This window comes from Ictidomys tridecemlineatus, chromosome 4, assembly GCF_052094955.1.
Source record: "Ictidomys tridecemlineatus isolate mIctTri1 chromosome 4, mIctTri1.hap1, whole genome shotgun sequence".
Taxonomy (NCBI): domain Eukaryota; kingdom Metazoa; phylum Chordata; class Mammalia; order Rodentia; family Sciuridae; genus Ictidomys; species Ictidomys tridecemlineatus.
In genome coordinates this window covers 41,325,289-41,350,840 of record NC_135480.1, presented here as the reverse complement: position 1 = coordinate 41,350,840, position 25,552 = coordinate 41,325,289, and the positions used below count along the sequence as shown (strand labels likewise).

At 35.3% G+C, this 25,552-nt stretch overlaps 1 protein-coding gene across 3 annotated transcripts in view; it reads left to right on the top strand.

Moving 5' to 3' along the window:
* Window positions 1-25,552, top strand: part of Nell1 (neural EGFL like 1) — an 802,510-nt gene that overhangs the window by 693,054 nt on the left and 83,904 nt on the right. The gene's annotated exons all lie outside the window — the stretch shown is intronic.

Sequence of the window (25,552 nt, the reverse complement as noted above, 5' to 3'; positions counted from 1 at the left end):
TATGCTGCCAATTAAATCTAGGGCTTCTTGAATGCCAGGCACTTGCTCTGAGATATATCTGAAGTGCATGCATTCTGTTAAGTAACCACATATATGTTTAGAAAATATGGTGGGAAGTGGATAGAGGGACATCTTGTGCCAGGTACTGTGTGAAACACATTCTTTGAATCTTCTGATTTAATCTTTTGAACAACATAGAAAGCTGGTATGTCATTTTCAGATTGTAAAACTCAGGCTATGGTTGGTTTAGAAACTCCGAAACCTACTGGGTAATAAATTTAGTCTTAGTTCTTTATGTTTCCAAAGCCTCCATTGTTTCCTAAAGAAAAATATACAAATATAATTATTATTACAAAATAGCTATGAGCCATTATAAGATGGTTATTCTTCAGAAGCCACATTCAGACTCTCAACTTGGAGGTTTCTCTGATTTTGAGTCCTCTGAAAGAAATGAAAAATATCTTTGAGAAATGGCATCCGAAATATACATTAAATGACACTTGGTGGACTGAAAGAGAATGACACATATTTTAATTCAATCTGAAAGGTGCTGAAAAGTTTGGAATCAATAGAAGCTTTAGGAAGAATTTCTTTTCTTTCCTAGGAAATAAGAGCCTTTTACAAAGTACCTTAATTAGCCAAGCATAGCCAATTGTTGTGAGACAAGGTCAGAATGTCTTTTGACTTTTTAAGCTTAAGCATCAAGGTAAGGTGGGTTAGGGAGAACAGGCATGTCATTAAAATTGCAATGGCTGTGTGTGTGTGTGTGTGTGTGTGTGTTGTGTGTTACAAGAAATAAGTTAACAATCTAAACATGTTTTTAAATTTCATTTAATACTAATTTTGGACCTGAAGTGTTCTGGGGAAAATGTTCAAGGTAACACAGATAAAATCATTGAAATTATTTTGGCACATAGAGTTTAATTATTGCCAGAAAGGAAAATGACAGGACTGAGTGGAAGAAAGCATTCATTGTGATATTTGTTGTATGCTAGAGATTTTCACATGTAAAATTGCACTTGTTCCTCATAATATCTCTGAGTTAGAAATATCCTTATCTGAAAGATTTTTAAAAATCAAAGCACAGGCAACTCATTGGCATTTGTTGCCCAATTTCTAACATCTTGGAAATGTTATTTCACTAATTTTGCCTTCAGAGTTCTAGTTGTGCTTGTTCAGTACAGCTGGTCCCAGAGATCCATTTTTGCCAAAAGTTGAAGGTCACATATATTTTTTTCCCTGAATTACTTTGGCAGTTGGTATCTTTCAAGAAATTTAATCATTTGATCTAAGTTATTTAATTTATTGGCATATGTTTACAGTATTCCCCAATTATTTTTTTGATGTCTCTAAATTTTGTAATTGCAATTTATGTCTTTTGTCTTTTCTCTTGATAATTCTGCCTGTGAGTGCATTAATTTTCTAGGCCTTTTCAAAAAAATATCTAGAATTCATTGATTTTCTTGATTGGTTGCCCATTTCCTGTATATTGACTGTTGCTGTTATCTTTAAAATGTTTTCTTATTTTTGCTCTAAGTAGTTCAACTTCTTAAAGCTTCTTAAATTGAATCTTAAATCACTGATTTGAAATATATTTCTTTTCCTATGTGAGCATTCAGTGCTATAAATTTCTCTTTAATCACTGCTTAAACAGCATCCCACAGTTTTTCATATTCTGTTTTCATGTTCATTTAATTCAAGTTATGTTATAATTATACTTGTAACTTTCTCTTGATGAACAGATTATATGCAGTTTTAAAATTTCTAAATATCTTGGGATATTCCAAGTGCATTTCTAGTCTTTATTGTTATTTTGACTTTTGTCATAAAATGTTATTTCCATGACTTAAATTATCATCTTCTTCTCCTTCTTCTTATCATGATGATGATGATGATGATTATAATTATTTGCAGTGCTAGGGGATTGAACCCAGGGTCTTGTGCATGCTGGACAGGCTCTACCACTTATTCATATACCCAGCCTCTGATTGAAGTCGTTTTAAAATTCATTAAGAATTGTTTAATAATCCAGATTACAATCTAAATTAATAAATGTTTTATGTGTGCTTCAAAGGAATTTTTGCAAGAGAATATTGAAACTGTCAGGGAAGTTGGTTGATAGTATGTGGTTTATGTCATTACTAATTTATTTTCTACTTATATAAATTATTAAAAGACTGGTCTTAAAATATCCAACAATGACTGTTGAAATTTAAATTTCTCCTTTGTTCTATCAGTTATTTATTCACAAACTTTGAGTCTTTGTGCATGTGCATTTTTAGGATCATTGTATATTCTTGATTAATTGACCTCTTATATTATTATATAATATTTCTTCCTACTCTTTATTTTAAAATCTGTTTTGATATTACTGTAGTTAAGAATGGCTAGACTATTTGCTTTTGATGAAATTATTTTATGGTTGGATTTAGATCTACCTTGTTGCTATTTTCATGTTATTTATAAAATTTGTTCTTCATTCCCTTTTCTTCCTCTTTTCCCACCTTCCTTAGAATTTGTTTATGATTCCATTTTATTTTCATTATTAGCTTCTTAGCTATAACTCACTTTGTTTTTCTAGATGTTACTCCAGGGTTTATAGCATACACATTTAACTTATTACAATCTTCCTTCAAATAGTATTAAACTGTTTTATGTGTACTATAAAAACCTTAATAGGTTATTTGTACTTTATATAGTAAACTTCTCCACTAGTCTCTCAGCGATTTTTGTCATCCATTTTATTTCAACATATGTTATAAGTGTCAAAATATGTTATTTGTTTTATTTTCAATGAAAAATTTCTTTTAAAAAATTAAAAATGAGAAAAAGTAGGTGTCTTCCGTGGGGCTGCTCTAAAAAATACCATATATGACACACACTTACTCTCAGAATTCTAAAAGTTGACTTAATGAAAGACCAAGTTGCAGGTGGACTCAACTCCTGGAAAGGTCTTTTCCCATACTTGAAGAGGGTCACCTTACTGTGCTCTCAAACAATGGAGACAGAATGAGAAGGTCTTATCTTTTCCTCCTCTCATAAGGTTGCTATTCCCATCCCGGAGTCACACCTTCGTGAACTCTTCAAAACTTAATTTTCCCAATGGCCCCATATCCCAATACCCTTACCTTGGGAATTAGGATTTCAAGAATGAATTTGATGAGATAAAAAAATTTTCATAACAATATCTTTGTCATTTACTCACTTATTTACCCATTGCAAAGCTCTTTCATTTTTCCTTAGATCTAACTTATGAAGAGCTTCATTAAAAATCCATTGTTCTTCTAAGTTTTCTGAGAATTGATTTTTCTCATATTTTGTTTGCCTGAAAAGGTCTTTATTAATCTTCATTCATTGAAATATGTTTCCACTGGATATACAATTACCAGTTGGTACTTGTTGCCCTCAATACATTAAAATTTACTCTTTTTTCATTTCTATTAGAATGCTTTCTTAAGTCTGTGATCACTCATCAACTTTTATATCACATGCCATTTTTTCAGCATATAGAATTTTATTTTTTTATTGGTTGTTCAAAACATTACAAAGCTCTTGACATATCATATTTCATACATTAGATTCAAGTGGGTTATGAACTCCCATTTTTATCCCAAATACAGATTGCAGAATCACATTGGTTACACATCCACATTTTTACATAATGCCATATTAGTGGAGGGGGGGATAGTTGAGGATAGGAAAGGTAGCAGAATACAACAGTCACATGTCATTTTTATGGAGTGACTTTTTGGGGTTTTGTTGTTGTTTATCCCTGGTGTTTACCCATTGATTAATATGTGCAATATAGAGATTTCTCTATTTTCTGCTATGGGTTTGTTGAGTTTCTTGGATATATACTGCTATGTTTCTCCTCAATTTAAAGTTTTTGGTCATAATATAGCTATTATTTTCTTCAAATAAGTTGTTTTATTCTCTTTCATCCTTACTTTTTTCCTTGGGAGTCAAACTATTTGTATATTACACTGTTTGATGTTGTACTAAATGTTACTGAGACTGTATTTTTCTCTTTTCTTTTTGTTAATAGATTTTGTTTCTGTGTCTTTAATTTCACTAACTCATCATCTGTAATGTATCATTTACTTTATAGTATTCTATGGTATAGCTTTGTGGCCTGGATATCAAAGTGTGTTAGAAGTTACATAGTTGTATAACTTGTCTTTTTTTCTCACTTCTGATGGATTATTATCTATGTCTATCATATATAGTCTGAAATAGTTATTTTATAAATTGTTTTTACTCCTTATTGTTTATTTAAGAAGCCTATTACTTTTGGGGTGGAGTGAGAATATTCTCTCAAAATATTTTGATACTATTTTCTTCATATTGACCTTGTAAGGTAATTTCGAACATTCACCTTTATCAAAAATACTATTGGAAATTGATTAAGCTAAGCAGTTAGGAAAGTAAAAATCTGAACCTGTGTTCAAGAAGTGGATAACTACAGAAACCACAAAGTGCTATGAAATAAGGTAGGATTTCTGTAAAAGAGTCTAAAGAGTAGAGTCAAGGAAGGACACAACAGAAATATTGTGGGAAATTTAACAGAAATATTTATGTAGTACAGAGGAAGATATACAACTTTTTTTCCATAAATTGATGATACCTGCCTAAACATTGTGAAATGTGATATTTTTCTAAGACACTGTTGTTTTAACTTGATATTGTTTAACTTGATTTGAGAAGAGCAGGATAAATTTTGTAATCCCTTGAGAAATTTTCCAAACTAAGGATACAAAGACAGAAAAAATAACCTTTTCAATAGTGGGCTGGCAATAATGCAAAGCGAAAGCAAGTTTATAAATACAATTAGAAAAATATTTTAGGACTGAGTTAGAAGAGATATATAATTTCAAGCACAGGGGAAGAAATGGTCAATTCCTGCTGAGCAAGCAGTGATTGAAGGACTGTCCATAGTGCTGATTCTAAAAATCTAACAGTTATTGGCTGGGTGTGTTGTTATAATGTGTATTGTGTGGGTTGCAGATTAGGTTGCTAAACTCTGTAATGTAGAAGAAATTTTAAATGGAAGTAACCCAGAGTATTATGAAAGAGTGATAGAGATAAGGCTAAAAGTTGGTAAGAGTAAGTTGTGTAGGACTGAATATTATTTAGTAAGATTTATTAATCATTGATTAATAACAGTGAAATAGTCAAAATAGTCATTACTTTCATATTTCTTTCTTAAACAGAAGCATAAACACTGGTACTCTTTACAAAAACAGTTAATACTAGAGTAGGTAGCTTTGGGCAGGGAGTGATTTAATGTCAGGTGATATTAAGTTCAGGTTTTATAATAATAATCTTTATAATTTTATAATTTATAGTTTTATAATTTTAAACATAATGTGCCTGTTATTGTTTATAGAAGAAGTTGGACTAAATGTAAAATCTCTCTTTCACTGAGATTAAATAATCCAAAAGAAATATAAGGAAGGATAAAAAGATAATATACAAAGCAGTTTTGGGAAAGAATAGTTAAGAGGAATGAGAGAAAAATGGGAGAAAATTGTGCCTCAGAAGCCAAAAAAATGGGAATTTCTGGAAAATTTTAATTGCTACTTGTTTAAATTTAATACTTGCTAAAAGGCAATAAGAATCGTGTGGTCTGAATAGTTAGGAAGTCAGTAGTAACATATGATAAGTGACGAGGTGAAGGTCAAATTGAAGGTCAAATTCTACTGTTGTAGAATGATTGGATGATAGAGACTAGGGCTGATGAATAACCAGTCCACAGAAAAGCTGGGTGTGAAGGGAAGAAGAATAAGGTGGTATACAAGGAGAAACACTGGGCAGAAAATTATTATTTTTAGGAGGCAAAACACTTATATATTTTTAGCCTCTCTTGTAAGAACCAGTAGACAGAGAGACATTGAAAATTTAGCAGAAAATATTCTTAATGACAGTGTGGATGTGGTGAGACCATCTCTTTTATACACAGCTGGTGAGTATATAAATTGGTATAATTTTTCTGAAAAGCAATTTGATAATGTGTGTAAAGAGTGTTAAAAATATAGTATTTGAACCTGTAAGTCTTCTTATAGAGTTCTACCCTGTGGATAGAATCAGAGATGCAGATAATGATTTTTGTACAGGGATAATAATCACAGCATCATTTAGAATAATGAAAAAAATGGAAACAATCTTTAGGCCCAACAAAGAAGGCACAGTTATATGAATTATGGTGTATTTACAGATAATTATATAACTATTGAAATCTTATTTTCAAAGACTTTCAAATGACTTGAGGAAATGTTCTTTCAGTATATTGTTGAGTGAAAATTAGAAATAAAAAAGCAGAATATAGAAAGTAATTCAAATGTTGGAAATAAAGGCAAAATCTAAAAGAAAAATATAGAAATGAGTAGGAATAAACCTAGAAATTGAGTAATGTCTGGCACAGACTTAAGGGGGCTTGATTACAATGGTGACCTAAGAATGAATTTTTGGTAGAGGAACATCTATACATACATAGGAGAACTACAGGATATTTTTTAAATGGGGAAGAAAATCAAAAGAGATATTTTTCCCAGTAAGTGAGTCAATTCCTCCTCTTCCTCTCTGTGCTCATCCACCTTCTTCCTTCTCCTCTTATTTCTTTATATCCCTGCAGTATCAATAATATATATATATATATATAGATAGATAGATATAGATATATATATAGATATAGATATAATTTTGTGTTTGGTATTTTATTATGTTTTATTAGTCACAGGATGATACATAAGCAAATGAGGGTACAGAAAAGAAGATGTAGGCATGAAGACCCAAGGAAATCATGGACCTGAAATTCACACTCAGTTCACAGTTTGGTCCTGAGACTTCTGAGACAGAAGTGGAATAAGATTGAGAAGGAGTAACTATGGGGAAACTGTTGGGAGTTGAACAGAAATGCCCCCAAAATGGCTGAATAGCATTCAGGGTCATCATAAGATCACTCATTTTTAAGGCTACCTGTTCAAAAATTATATGCTATTTTCTGTAGATAAAATAATCTTATTTAGTATAAAAGAAGAAAAGAGGATTGTATTAGTCAAAACTTGTAGTTTACTGTGGATATTCAAAGTAAAGAGTAGGACTTAAAAACTTTGAAAGGATGACAATAAATAAAATTGAATGAGATCTAAATATAAAACTCAATAGGAGATCTAAATATAAAATGAGATCTAAATATAAAACTCAAAAGCCCCTATAGGGCTTTTACATGGGGGTGAAGTAATAGGATAACAGAAACATGTAATGGTATAGTGTGAAGAACTAAAGTGAAAAGTTGATGCAATTGATTGTCATAAAGGAAACTGAGGACTTTGAAGTTATATGTATAGATAGTTAGATGAGCTATTCAAAATCTTGTGAGAAAATGAATCATCATCTATGATAACAGAAATCAGAAGCAGTGAAAAAAACTGCGAGACATGCGTAGAAGTGCTTACTAGAGGAACAGAACTATGAGAAAGAGCAGAAATGGTAAATGGGATGAGCCTTGGAGGATGAAAAGGCTTTGCATGAGGACCAAGGAGCTAAAGTTCTAGCACCTAGAAATGGCACTGAATGACCTAGGACTTTATGGCACTGGGGTATAAGGAGAAGGATTTCCTTAGAACAGAAGTCGTTTTAGTCCTATGGGTAGAACATCACCTGATGTATAATTAATGTTGAATGTAAACTCATTCTCACTTTACAGACAAATAAATGCATATAGAATTAGTGGGTCCCCATTGGGAGGGAGGGTCATTCTGTATAAAGATGGAGGGGGTATGGTTGGACTTGGATTGTTTACCTTGGAAAAGGGGTTTCAGAGAGCAAAATGGAAGTATTTATAAAGAAGACCACTTATGGACAAAAATACATGGGAAAATAGATCATGTGCAGGTTTGTTGTTTGAAAGGAATAGTGTGCTACTAATGATTAATATTGACAGGAAAGAAGAATATGGCACACAATGATGATTCTGATGTCCCCAGGAAAGGCCAACTGAAGGCCAAGTAGTTTGGGAAATCTAACCATGTTAAAAGTCTGCAGTCTTTACTCAGCACCCAAACTTCAAAATATGGAGAGGTCTTTTTGATGCTTTTAAAAGGAGATGATTAGCTGGCCACATTCAGTGGAATCAATAGTTTGAGGTATCTATAAAGTAGATTTTTTCCCCCTGACATGAGTCACAAATAATAAAGCAATTTGGTGGAAAACTACCCTTATGTAGAACTCCTTTTATATGCTTGGTTATAAATTTGTCAATTATCTTCAATTCTTAACCCTTATTGGTTTAGTGGTACAACCTCCCTCTGTAGCATACATGTCAGTGGGCTACACATAAAAATCTGATAATATATATTAGTTCTCAGGAAAATAGGTGAATTACATGAATCACTGGGGAAGGGGAACACCCACAGCTCCTTGACATTGTCATTAAGGAAATATAATTTTCCAAAGGAAGAATTATTAACATATAGTGAAATGTGAAATCAATATCTATATTATTTACTGAACACATCCTGGACACTTTTATTAGAATCATTGGTAAATATCTTCAGTAATAAATTCCCCAAATTCTTGGATGGATTTGTCTTTTAATTAACATTCTTAGCTGGAAACTAGAGGCAGATGGGAAGCATTGTTAATAATTCCGTAATTGATAACAATCACTTTGAAAACAGAAGTGACTCATAGCTCACTAATTATTTCAGAAAGCAAAACATTCCAAATTGTTCAGGAGAAGTGCTCTGTGCTCATAGGAAGTTGAGTTGTCCACTTAATGAGGACAGGGTCAGAATAGAAGCTGTGGATTTGAATTTGAATCTACTGCTCATTAGCAGTTTCTACCTTGAAACTTACTTCATAATAAATTTCTGGATTATTCTGGACTTAAGAAACGAGTATGACTTTATTTAATGTAGAATTTACTGATGTGTTTTATGCCATGTCTTTCTCCTTCACAGAACCCATGAATATCTTAAGGAAATAGAGAGCTTTAGGAAAGACTTCTCCCATTGTTGGTGGGTTAGAATTAGCAGCAGTAGAAGACTTTTATTAAGAACTCAGCATGAGCACTTTGTAAATTCTTTTTTAAAATTTTTATTTGTTCTTTTTAGTTATATATGACAGTAGACTCTATTTTGATATATTTAAACAAGTGTGGAATATATCTTATTCTAATTAGGAAATCGGTGTTGTGGATGTATAAGATGGTAAGATTTACTGTGGTATACTCATATATGCACATAGGAAAGTTACATCATTCCACTGTCTTCCCTATTCCTAATTCTTATAAAAACCTTTGGAGGCTTGGTATTATGATCATCACTATTTTAAAATTGAAGAAATAGAGGCACAGAGAGCTTAAGCAACTAGCTTAAAGTCACAAAACTCAGAATCATTGGAAGATAATTTAAAGACAGAAGTTTGGCCAGTTTCTGTAATCACAATGCTAACTAAGCTGGGATTTAATCAGCTAAAGTGACTCTGTGAATGCTAAGTAAAATGTGAAAATTGAGAACCCACAAAAGGAGCCACCTGGAATGGCCCATGCGGAAGGGCCAGGAGCAAGTGTGGAAACCAGAGAATAGAAACAGAGCCAAAAGTAAGAGCAGTGAGCTGAGAATAAACTTGGAGAGCCGGAAATGTATTTTCTAGACTGCTAGATGCTCTGTGTGGCTTGCTTTTATCTGTCAGTCATGGTCTGGTCTGCAGGCAAGCCCGTCGAGTTTAAAAGACCCATAATAGGATAGACCTCTTGGTTCACCTGGGAAAATTTCATTAAATTGGGCTATGGAATGCTATTCAATGTGTAGATTCATACAATTAGAATTAAATAGAAGAGGAGACTATCAGGTCAAATAAATATAACTGGGAAGGCAGCAGACATTTCTATACTTCACTTGGAATTTAAAATTTCTTTCATGCAAAGGGATGTACAGACTGTATCATGATGGATATCAGTAAGCAATGCTTGGTCCTTAACTTAGCCCCAATAACTCATAAGTTTAATGTTCTATTTTAGCAAGATTTACAGTTTTGTGAGTTTAAGGGAGAATGATTAAAATGTATTACTTTTTTTCTTTCTTCTAATACTAGACATTCTGTCTAGGTTATTGCAAGTGAGAGCCATATGATGGTAAACGTATGATGGATTTTATGTTTGATTAACCATTTTGAGGAAATGGTATGATTTGAAGGAGGATATCTGGACAGGAAGGCAAGCCACTGTGCAATCCATCACTCCATCTTTCTCCAGGACTGACTTACCTGCCTCAAGCAGGATTCTTCTTTGCATTGTTTATAATGAACATGTCTCTAGATGCTGGTTCTCAGTCAAAAGTGGTGACTTTTCAGAGTTAAAGGGATATTATAGCTCACAGGTTTTCAAGAAGCAAGTACGCATATTCCTTGAGATCCAAAATTGATACAACTTTGAGTACTTGATTGACTATTTCTTTTCCTTTCCCATCCATATAGAAAAAAAAAATGAAAGAGAATCTTGAAATTTGCCAGAAGCCAGAAGCACGTTTTCTTGATTAAAAACACAGTTTGGATATCATTTAAGCTGGGGTGAATAAGGCAAAGGGTTCAATGAGAAAAGAAAAATGTGGCTGGCAATACTTCATTGTCTCCAAATAGGTTTATTGAAATAATTATTAATATAAATTTGTTGAATTTTTCTCTAAAACACATTTAAAATGCCTTGATTTTGTCACGTATTCCATATTCAGGAAGCTGCCTTCCATTTGTCCTTTATGGTTCTGGTGTTCTTTCCCAGCAGTGAAAACGAGTCAACAGTACATCAGAAGAGGAAAACTTATTCTGTCATTTTGTTGATGCTTGGCTTCCACCTCCTGCTCTTAGTGAAGGGAGAGTCATGAGCTTCCTAAATCTAACTTAAGCTATTTGATAGTTTTTGGAGAATTGATCACTTGGTAGTTTAAATTTTGATAGTTGAATAATGAAAATAATATGTTGGCCCCATTTTGCCAATATTTTGGCAGCATCACAGCTTTCTGCTTTATCAATGAAAGTTACAGAATAGTCTGGGTAATCATAGCACCCAACTTGTGTTTTTCAGCCATAGACTCCTTTTTTAAACCTGAAGTTATGCTTTCCAACCTTCAGAGATTGAGTGTCAAACTTAGAGGAAAGTTAAGAAGGTCTCTTATTTCCAGATGAGTTTTTCCTATAGTTTGGTAGACATTTCTCCTAGAGGAGCAAGGGGAAGGATTTCTGTTCTGCATTCCTAAGTGAAGGGATAAGAGTTACATCTGTCACTGAAAGAATACTTAATTCAGATGTCATCTGGTCTGGTTCTTTATTTCTACATAATAGGCTACCCACTACTTGGTGGCATAAAACTGACATTTGAATTATGTTCCTGGATTCTTGGGTTAAGAATTCAAAGTCAAGCCACTGTGGCTTGTTTCTATACTGTGATACCTGGGACCTCAACTGCAATGACATCGAAGATTAAATATGAGTTGAGTGGCTGGAGCTGGCATCATCTGAATTTTTTTATTATGTATATAACTGGAGACGGGGATGGATGATTGAAAGGCTGAATTTTAGCTGAGAATATCAACCAGACCAACTACATATGGCATTCTTACATGCCTTGAGCTTCCTTCCCACATGGCAGCCTCAGAGTGGTTGCATTTTGATTGAATTTCTTACAGGATGGGCAGGACTCTCAATTCAAGCGTTCCAGTAAACAATGTAGAAGGTGTACAGCCTTTATGATCTGGCTTTAGAAATCACATATGCTCGCTTTTACCCACACTTAAAAGGTTGAAGCAGTCACATCCTGTCATACTGGAGAATAGATAAAATATATTCCCACCTCTTTCTGAAAAACATCAAAGAAACTATGGCTGCTTAAAAAACTGCCACATTTGATAATTAATATCACAAAGTAATGAGATGGCCTTTTTCAGAGATCTCACTATGTCTCCAAAGAGCACACACATTTTCTGAATATTTCCATGGTTCAATAAAGACATCTCAGGGTAACAGTGCAAGGGCAATTGAGGAGACTTAGGAGAATACCAATCTGTAGTCATTCTTCTATTTGGACACCAAGTGAGAGGTCCAAGGTTTGTCATCTATCCTGATCACTGAAATGTGTGGGATATATATTTTTAGCTGTCTTCAAATTAGGGACTTTTCTGCCTCTGAAAATTTTTACCACAAAATATTAGGAAACATAGAGTTCCATTAAAAAAAAAAGATTATTGAATGTATGAGTTGAAGGTAAATACAGTGAGACCTTGGAAAGGATTCACATATTTGAGGTGGATCTTCTCCACAGACTTGCAAAATACGAAGTTCAGTATTAGTTTAATACTTAGTGATGATATCACATAAAACTTGTTTCAGAAGACTAACGTGTAAACCAGTTACCAGTTTATAATTCATATGGAGGATTATGAATAACTATGAGTATTTCTGTTCACTGCCATTCATAGTCTTCCTGGAAGCACTTGGCGTGAAAAAGTAATAATTAGAATAACAATTGGTTAGTATTAGACAAGACTCTGTAAGGCAAAGACGATGGTAGGATTATTTTTTACACCCAATATGTTTTCTCATGCCTGGTACACATAAAGCTTACAGTAAATGCTGATTACATGTAAGAATACATTTGAATGAAAAAGACTTTTAAAAACGATATATCCTGATGGTTTTCAAATAGTCCTAAGGTTCATGAAGGGGTGATGGTAGGGGCTGTGTTGAGCAGTGAGCAGGAAGGGGCACAGAACCCAGAGGTAGCTCCCTTTTTGTCTCTGTCAGATGTAAGGCTGACCAATATTTAAATGCAGAAAGAAGTTCTACTGATACAAACTATCAGCAGCTAGTAATAGAAAATATTGGCAATAATATGTGTCACAGAGGAAACCGAAACCCAAAATAATTATGTGATTTGCCCAAAGTCAGCCAATTAATTGAGTCTACGCTAGAACTCAAAGTGGGAGCTTCCTGCCCTCAGCCCTGAGCTGTTTCTAGCATGCAACATGTTATATAATTCATTGAAGATTGGCCCCTAATTTGCCATAAAGTTTGCCCATCCATGTCCAGACAATAGCATTTGGCAACTGTCCAGAATTTATGATAGCACTTTCATTTTCTTTCTGAGAAGCAACACTTGATATATCAATCATTACTCTATAAAATTCCCTTCAGTCCCAGTTTTTCCTCTTCCTCTAAGCCTTATTCATTCACTTTCTTTTTTTTTTTAATTCCTTAGGCAGCTTTACAGACAAGTTATTTTCTGAAGAGGAAGGGAGTTAGAGGATGCAGCGGATAAGTAGACAATAAAATCCAGGCAAAAGCTCATTCTCAAATACATTTTCCTTAAAGCATTGTTATCACTGCTATTGTTCATGCCATTCCATTTGTTCCCTTGAGCTGCTATCTCCTGATGATATTTTAAGGAGGTCAGAATAACCCTGGTAGCTTTCTTGGATATAAAAAAAATTGCAAGCCATAGCCCCAGAAAAGTATTGCTTGCTCATCTTCAGCTGGTTGTGCAACTGACCTTGCCTTGCAGCCGTGCATAGTACCTTTCCAACCACAGTCAACTGTGAGGATCAGAGAGATTAAGAGGGTCTGAGATGCCAAGGGATCCTGGTATTTTGAAAGTCCGTCCTCTTATTTCACACATGGTGAGACTGAAATTGAGAGGGGGAGAATTTTGCTCAAGGCCACACAGCTGATTAGTGACAGAGAACTATGCCTCCTGACTCATCCTCTAGAACTCTATTAGCAATAGCGGGACTGATCTTGCTTCCAGCACTATGCATTATCCTTTGGCTAAAGTCTTGGTGACAGAGTGTGCTGCCAATATCACAGAGGACCAGTGTTAGTGGACCTGAAAAGGCACCCAAATAGCTAAATTCCTAAGATACAGACTGGTCTGGAGGTGCACACATGCCCAGTGGACATCACTTAGGATGGAGAAACAGCTAGCAGCATAGGGAGCTGAGTTCTCTGGCTGGACTAGCAGCCTGTCAATCCAACTCTTTGTTGTGACAGATGATTGGGGCTTTAGCAGTTTGTTCACCCAGAGAGAAAGAATGTGGGAGCAGATGGAATGGACAGCAGACAGGTGTTTCTATTATACCCAGTGAAAAGAGATGAGCAATGATTCCTACTTTGGATAATAGTTTTAAAACTTTTTAAAGTAGAAAAAAGCTTTTATTTTATCAGGCAAAATCTTGTCTGGAACCCCAGTGCATAAAATGGATAAAAGTAGACCTATTGAATTTAATCGTAGAATAAAATGTTCTGAGGCTCCAACCAACAGAGTTTAGATACTGACTACAGGAGAATGTCTTTGACAGCTTTGCATCACTGTGATCAAAACACCTGACAAGTAGAGACATGTAAATCAAAACTACTCTAAGATTTCATCTCACTCCAGTCAGAATGGCAATTATCAAAAAGAATCAAGCAACAATAAGTGCTGGTGAGGGTATTGGGGGAAAAGATATACTAATTCATTGCTGGTGGGATTTCAGAATGGTACAACAGGTATGGAGATACCTTAGAAAACTTGGAAGGGAACCACCATTTGACCCAGATATCCCACTTCTAGAGCTATACCCAAAGAACTTAAAAGCTGCATGCTACAGCTATGCAGCCACTCAATATTTGTAGTAGATTAATTCACAAGAACTAAACCAGCCTAGATGCCCTTCAATAGATGAATGGATGAAGAAATTGTGGTATATATACACAATGGATTATTACTCAGCCTCATCAAAGAATAAAATCATAGCATTTACAAGTAAATGGCTGGAATTGGAGAATATCATGCTAAGTGAAGTAAGCCAATTTCCCAAAACCAAAGGCTGAATGGTTTTTCTGATAAGCAGATGTTGATCTATAAAGGTGGTGAGTAAGAGAAGAATGAAGGAACTTTGGATTGAGTAGAGGGGAGGGTGTAGAAGGGAGTGGGTGTGTGTGGAGTGGAATGACACAGACGTTATTACCCCTATGCATGGGTATGATGGCATGAATGGTGTGACCCTACATCATGTACAACCAGAAAAATGAAAAGTTGTGCAAAACATTTTTTTATTTTTAATTTTTAATAAAGAACCGACAATAACAACTTATGGAGGAAAAGTTCATTCTGGCTCACCGTTTCAGAGGTTCAACTTATAATTAACTTACTCCATAACTCTGGGCCCTGAGGTGAGGCAGAGCATCATGGCAGATGGTGTGGCAGAGGAAAGCAGCTCAGAACATGGCAACCAGGAAGCAGTGAGAGCTCCACTCAGCAGGGACAAAATGTAAAACCCAGTAACCTACTTCTTTCAGTCACATCTGCCTGATTAATGCACTGATTTAGTAAACCTCTTTCCTCTCGTAATCTACAACATTTACCTTTATACATTCTTGCATTGTCTCACACATTTGGTTTTGGAGGACACCTCATATGAAAACCATAACAAGAACCAACTACTAGGAAGAAATTTGAAACTCAGTTGGTGGCAGTAATTTTGATTTTCACACTTATTAGAAGTGGTGCTACTATTGTCACTTAGTGAACAGGAGCCAGGGATGTTAGATGTCCTCCTGTGTAAGAGATGGTCCCAGACATTGAAAACACATCCCAGTCTTCACAAAATGGATGTGAATATCTCTTCCAGATGTTTATTTAGGTGAAAAAGCATATTTTTTTAAATAATATAGGCCTGGAACCCAATTTTAGTTTATATATAACATGGAATATTTAGTGTACGGTTTTAATATGCACTATATTTTCCTGAAATGTGACAACTGAGATATTGAGGGAAGAGTGGACTTTGTTTTTCTCTCTTAGGGGCTTTACTGGGAGTTATTCACCAAGAGGTAGAATAGAAGGGTCAATAGCAATGACTCTGGAGTCAGCCAGCCTTGAATTACATATCTCGTGTTCACTAACTGTATGTGCCTTTGGGCAAGGTGCTCTACCGCTCAGTTTCCTGAGCTCTAAATTGGGGATAGTAACAGTAGCTATGTTAAAATGCTGTGCAAATTAAGCGAATCAATAATGGAATGTGCTTAGAGCAGGGCCTGACACAAAAGTAGTGCTCTGACTTTACACTGGAAAATCACATACTGCTGACAGTGCAGTCCACATTAATTGTGCTCTGCTACAATTATACCTGCATTGTTTTGCATTTGCATTGTCAGTACCTGGGATGATGATATGGACATGCATATGTGTGTCTTTTTAAAACATCAACCGTAAGGAAAGTGCTGACATATTAATTATGTATGATTTTATTATAAATTCTTTTGTATTTAATTTTAGGGTTTATGTTGATATATCCAGGTTTATATATATAGTTAGTGTATTCTGTTTTTATTTTTTTGAAAAAAAATTTTGGTAGCAGGGATTGAGCTCAGGGGTTTCCACTTTTGAGCCACATCTCTAGCCCTTTGCATTTTTTATTCTGTGATGGGGTCTCACTAAATTGCTTAGGTCCTTGCTAAGTTGCTGAGACTGGCTTTGAACTTGTGATCCCTCCCACTTCAGCTGCCTGAGCTGCTGGGATTACAGGTGTATGCTACTATGCCTGGCTGGTTTATGTTACTTTAAAATTTGATTTCAGTGTAGTAAGGAAGGCATTGCAAAATGCTTGTTAGTAACGACAGCCTTGGGTATGATTTGATGGAGAACCACTGCAATAGGTGAGTGAAAAATCACTGGAAACTCCTGAATTTATATGTGATGAATGCACAGATGCTCTGAGTAAAGCCAGGAGTGAAAAGAGGTTTCCACAACCCAGTCTGTTTTGTTTAAGCCTAAGGCTCCAGTGTACACAGGTTGAAAGCTTAGCTCCAGGACTAAGATTTTCAATATATATATATATATATATATATATATATATATATATATATATATATATATATATATATATAATCTGAATCCCTTCAAGTCAGTCTCAGTAAACTAAAAATTAAATGACAAACCATAGAATTGTCTTCAATTGTACATACCAAAGGCTATTATTAATATTTAATATTAACATTTAATATTAAACAATTAAGAATTACTAGAATATGGAATTTTATTGTAAAATTAGACACTTTTAAAATTTATTATTGAACATTCAAGTCATTCTTTCACTACAATATTTGACTATCATGCCAGCCCATAATGAAAAACTTCTGAAACAGATGATTATGTATTAACTACTATTGAAGTTATATTACTATCAATTTTGTATCTTATTAATTTTTCTCCCTAAACTCATGAAGTGATGGTCATTTTAATAGAATTATTCTGGGCCAATAATTTGTCAATAAGAAGACTTTAAGATAATTGGTTTCAATTAAAATGTGAATCATCTATGCCCTTATTGGTAATAAAGGAACAGGAATGCCTGCTCCAGTTTGCAGTTGCTTCTACAGTGGCTAACTTCTATTTGTCAGGTCAACAATAAGTTTATACTAACTGGAAGCTGAAAGAGGATGAAGTGGATTAGGTAGAACCTATACCCATGCCTAAAAGAACCAAGAGTGATCCATTTGGAGAGCCCTCTCTCCTAAAGGGAAACCTGAAGTAGAGAAGACCCAGAAGCCGTGATGTTCCATAGGAAAGGTACAGAAGTTGTAGGTACACTGGACACAGGTTCCAATGGTGGAAGTGATTGTTCCTTAGCTGATGATGTGCCCATGGAATATACCAGGCCACCTAAAGTTGAAGATGAGCCAACATTTTTTTTTTTTTTTTTTTTGGAAGAACTCTGCTTAGCAAGGCAATGAACACACAGGTCAGATCTGAAATTGTACTTCTCTTCAGATACTTGAGATATTTTTCTCTTGGAAATTCTGGATGTTTTTTGTTTGTTTGTTTTAATGCCACTTTCCATTTATCCATGACCAAGATGTTTCCAAGACCCACCAAGAATGCCAGGATGTCCCTCTTCATAGAAATGGGAATGCAGATCGAATTATACATAAAACTATGCATCAGATTTTCAAGGCCAGCCTACTTACCATCAAAATGTGTGTGTGTGTGTGTGTGTGTGTGTGTGTGTGTGTGTGTGTGTGTGTGTATGTTCCAGGACTAACTTAAAATGCAAACAGAGCATCCAGTATTATACAATTATAGACATGTTTTTTCCCCCAGTAGATGTGTAGGAGCCCTAGAAGTATAAATGACTGCTGGTGGCCATCTGCAAGGAAAGATATTACAGAAAGGCACTTTCCCACCTAAATAGAAAGTCCTCGTGCCTCAGTGGAAAATGACTCAGGTTTTCTACTTGTCCTACAATTCCATCATTTCAGGGAAAGTAATAAGAGTCCTATTAATCCAACTTTACTCTCTTTGCCAGAGTTCCTGTCAGTTTGGAATCAAGCTTTAGCAAAATGGACTTCCCTTTTCCTTCCCCTTCACCTGCATTTCACTGGACTCCTTTAAGTAACAGGAATCAAAGACTATCTATATGCTACACATTTTGTTAGGCTTAGGGAGGCTAAGATAGGGAAGCTTATTAAAAAATAATCACATCACTTTCTTGATTAAAAGCCTCAATATGTTCTTTTGCTCAGACTCAAGTAAAATATCTTAGATTCCTCCTGATCTGTCTTTGCTGCTTCTCCAGCCTCATCTCTTGCATGCTCTTACCTTAAATGTTATATTTTACCATACACACATCTTCTAATACACTTCTTTTCACATTTTTGTCCTCATATTTTTAAATGGCCTAATATATAATTGTCTTTTCTCTGTTCTTTGTGGGCTTGGTTCTAATATCATCCCTTCTGGGACATTTCCTTGCTGGCTCTAGTCCAGTGGTGGTTTCCTCTCCTGTATCTTCTCTTGGTAGTCTAGGCATCTTCACAATCAGAGCATACCACCTTGCACTGATAGTCATTTAAGTGCTTCTCTACTCCACTAGACTGAGAACTCCTACGGGCTGCTGGCCCATAGATGTGCAGAGTAGATCTCCAGATCAGAGTGGGTAAAATACCCTGATTCTCACATTGTTCCACGATGCAGCTGGAAATTCTAAAGCGCAGGTCTTGCACTAGTTATTACTGCTGTGTCACCTTGACAAAAAAATGCAAACTCTCAGAGCATCATGCTTTCATTTGTATATGATAAAAGTAGGAAGATTTTCATCATGGTTGTTGTACAAAACAAACACAACCATGAATCAGAGTTTTTAGCATACTCTTGTACATAAAAATCACTTGCAAGTATTGTCATCAAACATCCTCATTGTATGTTGGAAGGGTTATATCTAAGCAGACTGTTTAAGTTTACAAAGTCTTTGGATAAATTATTTTCAGATGTACCTCCTTGCCATTTGCAAAGTTTGATAATCTTTGCAGTCAGAAAACAACAAGGAGAAAAGGCCCCACACCTGGATCACACTGTGTTTCACTTACCTTCTGACCCTCTATGCAATGACCTCTTTCTCTGTATTTGAGAAAAGATTATATGCTTGGAAATAAATTCAAGAGGTTAAGGGAAAGTAGGCTGGGATATATGAATAAATTCAAGCCCAAGATGAAATGATCAGTCTTGCCACCTCTTCAGTCTTGACCACTTGTTAATAAGACTATTTTGTTCTGTTTTCCTTTCTATGTACCCTTGGATTTCCCAAATCTAATGGGATCTTTCCTAGCTTGTGAACTAGAAAAGTTTGTAAATAAATGTCAGCAGCTTGTATTTCCCTTAAATTATAGACAATTTGAAGAACTGAAAATGTTTGCAAAAATAAAGTACATGTAACATAACAATATTGTAGTAGCCAACTGTTATTATTTGCTTCCTGGATAAGCATTTTATATTTCTCATCACTCTTAATAATAAGAAACTGAGGCTATGAGAGTTTAAAACTCACTCATCATTTGTCTCTTCTCAGTTGGAAGAGACAAATGTGAAACACTAAACCTGCTCTTTGTTAGTTTTCAGTTTACCCTCTACATCAGATCACAGGACACATTCACATGTAGACATGCTTATGTGCACACATGGACACACATCTGAAGACATGTCGACTTAGGCTTCTAAATGAGTCCTTAAAGCTGCAAATGAATTCTAAAATATTAATATTTTTCTTTCATATTAAAAGTTCATGTTGACTCTGGTCAGCAAGTACAAAAAGGAAGAAGGTTAAAGACATTTATGTATGCCTGCTCGGGGAGACCATGGAGTTCAATTGAATTCAATTTCAGGAGTGACTTTAGCATTAGAGTCAATGAGGAACAAGAATGACTATTTTTCCTGATGGCCTTTGAGCCATCTTAGCTCCCAGAAGCAAAACATAAGGTTCACTCTTTTTCTTATCCTTTTTTTTTAACTTCTCTGCCCAGCTGTGCTCACTCTTCAAAAAACACCTCTAATCTCTAGAAAAATTTAATTCACTCTTCTCTCATGATCTGCCTCCAGTTTAGTTCATCACTAATTTGATTATACTTCCTGATACCTGAGATGCTGTCTGCTTATCAATAAGACTCACTTTTCCTTAACCTAAACTGTTGAACTTTAGAGATTTGGAGCATCGAAACATTATTTTAACTCATGCCACTAAGCACATTACTCTTCCAATTGTTATTGAGTCATAAATCATTTCCTGGCCTTTACCCGCTGCCAGGTTTGCACTTAACTATTGATAACATATACTCTTAGAAAATAAAACTACCTCGACTTTTTACACGCCTTGTTATCTAGTGCTGTTGAGAGAGGGAGACGATCAGGGCAGTGTTTGAATCAAATCAGGTGGGTTGATATTCAGGAAGCAGTTACACAGACAACAAGACAAAGCTGAGGCTGGGAACATATATCAGTGGCAGAATGCCCACCTAGCATGCATGAAGGCCCTGGATTCAGTCTCCTGTACTGAAAAAAGAAAAAAAAAAGACAAAGATTTTCTTTTCTTAAACAATCTGGAGAATCTATGTTGCTGATGTCTGCTGAGATGAGAGGAGATGTCCACGAAGCAAAACAATCAAACAGAAAATGTTCTAACAATTTCCTCCCTCCTCCTCTCCCTCCCTCTCTTTTTTCTTTATGTCTTTTTCTTCCATTTAAGCCATCCAGGTGATTACAAGTCCTTGGATACTATGGATAAAACTCTATGTAAAGCTCCCAGATTTAAACACAAAGAGACACAAAGATTACTCAGATTTAGCCTCATTGTGAAGCTGTTTTTATAATACTAGAGGAGGCAAGACATGCAGACAGTAAGGTAACTAAAATCTAAGGTAAGAAGTGCTGAATGCCATGAGAAAGGCACAGGCAAGCCTCCTGAAGAGAGATGTTCCCCGCTGGGAGTCCAGGAGGTTTCATGACCATGGGAGCATTGGAACTAGACCCCAGGAAAGGGCAGAAGCCGCACGCTGGGTGGGAGAATGCAAGGCAGATAAAGACGAAAAAAAATCTTGTTTCCATCAGTTCTCTTGTTGTCTCTGAAAGTCTCTGGACTTCAATCCCAGCCTCCTCAGATTGTTTTTCCACGTGTTTTCCCAAATCAAACTTGTTCATTTGTGTTGGACCGATCTGCAGTATCATCCAGCTGACCAACTGGCCAATCTATTGATTTGTCCATACAAAAGTATCATCTATTATATCATTCAAGTAAGGTTACTTGTTCACACTTTAATAAGAAATTTCTGAGATGTGACCTTAATTTCACATGTGCAATTTTAGATTATTACAGTCCTTGTTTCTGTTTTACAGAGGGAGAATTTCAGCATTCCTCTGATTAAAGATTTAACAGTCCTCAGACATAACTTGACATTCCCCTTGAATAAATCTTACTAGATTTATTCTACAACTTATATGCCCCCGATTGGCATTTTGGCAGACACAGGGCTAAGGGAGCAGGTTTGAGTTTTACATGGGGCAGTATTTAATATACTTGTATCAAGCAGAACAATATATTTCTCAAAAATCCCACAAGTATTTGTGTTCCAACAGCTTCATGCTTCAAAAGGTCTATTCAGGTATTCTTAATGGGTGTTCATGTTATCATGACAGGGAGAAGGTAAGGAAGGAAATTCTAACATTTTTTGAACAATATTATATACCATGACCTAATTCTAATATATTCCTCCTATACAAAACTATCTTCTGCCTCACACTAAAACACAACCTTACCCTGGACCTGTGAGATTCTTTATGATGTAGCCCCTGCCTGTTTCCCTCTTTCTTTGCTCGTCTCCTAAACATTCCTTCAATAGCTTTACCCATATTATTGAATGTATTTATTTCATTGAACATATTTTTTGCTTTCTTGAAGATTTTGTACATGTGCCTAGAGTGAGTGCTTCCTACACTCCCTTCACCTACGCTCATCTCATGGAGGTCTTTCCTGACCTCCCGTGTGACACACACCTACTATGACTGGTCTTGCCTGATCTATCTCAAACTGATTTTTCTTTATCCACCCTCTGAGACTATGGCTTATATTGGTTTGCTAATTTATTGTCTATGTTCCTTTCTAGGAGATAAACAGCAAGAGAATAGGGATTTTTACCTTATTCATTGTTGAATTTCTAAAGCTTAGAACAATAAGTACCGCATAGTAAGCATTGAATTAAGTTTATTAAAATAGAGGTACTATTACTGTTCCTATTTTTTAGAGGAACAAACACACTGTTGATGTGGTTTGAATCTGTCCCTCACAGTACATGTGATGGAAACTTAATCCTCAATGTGATAGTGTTGGGCAGAGAGAACTAACAAGAGGAGGGTAAGGGTCAGTTCCCATACATGGATTAGTGTTATAGTCATGGTAACTTTTGTCTTTTACTGAAGGGTGATACAAGAAGGCCCTCATCAGATGCAGGTCCCTTGACCTTATACTTCCTTGCCTTCAGAGCCAAAAGAAATAATTCTGCTTTATAAATTATCCGGTCTATGGTATTTTGTTGAATCAACATAAAATGGACTAAGACAGTGGTCAACAGAAATTCAAAATTTATAAAAGATTGCCAGTCCTGTAACAGAAGCAGCTAGAAATTAAACTCATTTTTAAACCTCCTGCTCCCTCACTACACCAAAATAGCTTTCTATATCATGGTATACTAAATGCCTCCCTTGCGTTATAGAGACTTTGATATACACAATATTTTTCTTCTGTAAAAACCTTGTTATAATTGAGTATTTATTTTTCTCACTTTCTTATTCAGTAAAACCTAATCTGGGTTGTTATCCTCTGTGGAGTAATTATGGAGGTCCTATTATATAGCAATCATTAATTAAGACACTTTAAACTATTAACTTTAGCTGGTACAAATAATATTAGCAATGGCTTTCTCTCTTTCACACACTCTCTCTCTCTCTCTCTCTTTTTCTCTATTTCTCTGGTTATTTGACAAAGCTTTAGTTGCATCTCTTGTCTTGGTTCAATGCATATTAGAACTGGAAGGCATCTTAGAGAACCACAGTGAAAAGTGATTTTTCCAGTGTCACACATAATTCAGTAGGGCCTTCATGCTCTTCTTTATATTTCTAGTAGCCTTACATGCTCATAAGAGAGAATAAAAGTGGGAAAATAAGATAAAAACAAAATCTATCTTAATGCCCTAATTTTTTCCTTTGCCTCGTGTTAACATTTGTCATAACACAACTTCCTTGAAAGTGCTTCTATTTATTTTATCTATGTTTTATTTTTAATTATGTGGAGACACGACAGAGCCATATCTCAATGTAGTTTTAATTGGAAGTATTGATGTCTGAAGTTGCATCCTGCTGGGGAAATTTTAATTATGATCCACATGTCCCCATTTGTATTTCTGTTATAAATTATAATGTTATCCCTAGCTCTCTGTTTCCTTCTCATCCTATGAGTGGACTATTCATTCACATTCTTTGTCACATGACTCGCTGAACCTCCTCTCAACATCATTGGCAAGACTTGGCCATAAGACTTGCTGTAGCCAATAGCCTGTGAGTGAACAAGATACAAGGTCGTATCCAAGTAGAAGTTTTGAATTATAGTGCTCCCTGATGCTTTAACATATTTTACAGAGGATTGCTTTCTTAGTTGCCCTGGATGAGCACTTGACCTGACTTGCAGGAAACAAATATTTGTTATTGTAATTCATTGAAAAATATTGGGTTTGCTTATTCTCAAAACAAAAGCCAAGTAATGGAGATAGTCGTGCATTAAGAATGTGTTTCAAGAAATGAATTATCATACCATTTTGTCCCTGTGGAAAAGTGTTGTAGGGTGATCATGCCATGTGGCCTCTTGACACAATTAAGAGATTGATGTAGGAGACTTCTGCCAGCATAGCACAGCACACTATTGATAATAAAGTTACTTTTTAGTAAGTATTTTCACCAGCTTTTGTATTGCTAGAACCAAAAGACCTGATGAGAACAATTAGACAAAGAAGTAGTTTACTTGGGGGCTCATGGTTTTGGAGGTCTCTGTTCATAGGTGACCATCTCCATTGAGGACCCCAGGTGAGGCAGAACATCACAGAGGATGGGTGTGATGGAGGGATATAACTCAGGACATAGCACCAGGAAGCAGAGAGAAAGATTCCACTATACAGGAATAAAATATATACCCCAAAGGCACACACCTTGGGACCCACCTCCTTCAACCATACCTTACCTGCCTACAGATGCCACTCTGTTAATCCTTATCAGGGAATTAACACACTGATTAGGTTAAGGTTGCCATAACCCAATCATTTCACCTCTAAACTTTCTTATATTGTCTCACACATGAGCTTTTGGGGGATACCTCACATCTAAATCAAAATAATTTGTGAGTATGCTCTGATATAATGATAAAATGTATAGTATATTGAATACTTAAGCCAGGAACATAGTTATTTTTTCATCAGTTATTATGAACTGCTCACAACTGTATGTGCTATACTCTCACATTACTGGTAGTGCAGTAGATTTGTTTATACCAGCATCACCACAAACACAAAAGTGATGTGTTGTGCTCTGACATTAGGATGGCTATGATATCACAAAGTGATAGGAATATTTGTTTCATTATTACCTTATGGGAGCACCATTGGATATGCATTCTCTCATCAACCAGAATATCATCATGCAGCACATTACTATATAAATCAAATTGGGCAAAGACATGGAATTTTAAGGTAGAAGATCCACAAGAAATCATTGAGTCCTGGCTTTTCTCCAGTGTAGAAGTTACTCCACGACATCATGCCAAATAGCTATGAAACCACAACTTGAAAATATCCATTTGCATGAAGCTATCTTATCAACTAATCAAGCATTTTTTAATTAACTTATTCAAATGGTACCTTCAAATGTAGCTGCAATTGATATTATCTGAGTTGTCCCTGTACAATGAATTATTTATAATTCACCTTAAATTAAACTCTTCTTACTTAAATTAATTTGCTTAATAAAAATACTTGTTGTCCCTACCAGAAGTGGACAACCATTATCACTTGTCTTAGATTGGAGATCATTCTATAAAAAATACATGCCATAGAAACCAAACATTATTAATTTGTGCTATGTGCTCTTGATTCCTACTGACATGGAACTTTCTCTCTGTTTATTAACAGCAATTATTAGGAAGTGTTAGAGAACTGA